This window comes from Halyomorpha halys, unplaced genomic scaffold (assembly GCF_000696795.3).
Source record: "Halyomorpha halys isolate HHAL.00 unplaced genomic scaffold, Hhal_1.1 Scaffold416.1, whole genome shotgun sequence".
NCBI classification, from domain to species: Eukaryota; Metazoa; Arthropoda; class Insecta; order Hemiptera; family Pentatomidae; genus Halyomorpha; species Halyomorpha halys.
The window spans coordinates 296,612-298,078 of record NW_027112060.1 but is presented as its reverse complement, the minus strand read 5'-3'; the positions used below and the strand labels follow the sequence as shown (position 1 = coordinate 298,078).

Here is a 1,467-nt window from a genome sequence, read left to right as displayed (position 1 = left end):
AACTGAGACTCTCAGTTCAGGTGACAAATACATTTTATATAAATGTTCTCTTTCTCTGCCTGCATCTTGTTATTCATATCAGGATCATTCGTTTAAAATTTTATCGTGAAAACCACTATTAGAGCTTGCTTTTCAGTCAAACTAAACGTAAGGATGTCTACAAACCTTATAGAGCTCTCAGTATCCACAAAATACACTTCCTGATAACATGTATATTTTTTCCTCTCCAGCAGTTCGGATATTCTCTTCTTAATATTATTATGACAAGGAGCATGCATGTTGTTTGGACATTTTCTCAATACATTAGCTGGGGTTTCTTACTCTCGGCCACACTTGCGGCAGAGGAGTCCAACATCTTCATTCATCTGGCCACTGGTTCCCGGAACTCCATGAAGGGGAGTATGCTCCAACGGTAACTACAGTTCACATTTAGTTTTTGCGAACTTGTCACACATGAATCCATTGGCCCATTTGTTAGATTCAAAGTGGTGAACACCTATTTCCCTGCCATTTGCATTGGGTCAAATAACTTCTCTCTTGGAGACTGTCTAACTTCCTTTATGATCATCAATGCTTCTATACTATTAGCATCAATACCTAGCAAATTTACATACTTTTTAATTTCCTTCCCAAAATCAAATATTGCCTGAAACAGGGTATCCCTCAAATTGACCAATATCTTGGTCAAAATTATATAATTTTGTATTTAAATGTATTCATATACTGTCCTATTACTTGTGATATTTTAACTAGAATGGATAAGGCTTATATAAGGCTGTCAGTAGTCTAGCTACTTAAAAAACCAACTTTGACTGGCTTGCGATTGCAGTGGGGATTGGTTCGAATCCCACTTGCGGTGTTCGACTTTCTTTTATTTCTGAGGCGGTCCCATGAAATGAAAACTTGACCCCTCTACCATGGTCAGAATTGGGTGGTACCCAGTAGATAACTCTTCCTATGTCAGAAATGACTAGAAAGAGGGTCATAAAAAAAGCATAAGCCTTGTCCAAACATGTGAATCTGGAAGGTAAACCATCTTTGGGTAAAAATGGAGATGAGATGTTTCTTTCTCAAATGACTGATACAATTATTTGATTCTTCTGTTTATATATTGTTTTACCCAATGTAATACTTTATTAACCAATTAATTAATTATCACTCTAACACAAAACTTGAATAAATGAAATACATTGATATATTTTTTTTATCAAATATTAAAGAAAAAACCCTTTGATCCACATTAAGCACACATTTTTTAATATAAAACTATGTAAACTTATCACTAATTAACTTGTACTAGAATACATTGCGGAGTGAGAGAGTGGGACAATGTATAAAGAATTTATCAGCATACTAATTATTGCAAGAATAAACATAATCGTGTACACTAACAAGTGGTAGAAGTCACATTTTGAACTAAGTTGGTACAAGGTTAAAGATAAAAGAGGAAAAAAGTGACCACTATAT

At 34.5% G+C, this 1,467-nt stretch overlaps 1 protein-coding gene across 1 annotated transcript in view; it reads right to left on the bottom strand.

The window, feature by feature from the left end:
- The window catches only part of LOC106682465 (endoplasmic reticulum lectin 1), a gene marked incomplete in the record, with an annotated part of 12,692 nt that overhangs the window by 1,683 nt on the left and 9,542 nt on the right, over positions 1-1,467 (bottom strand).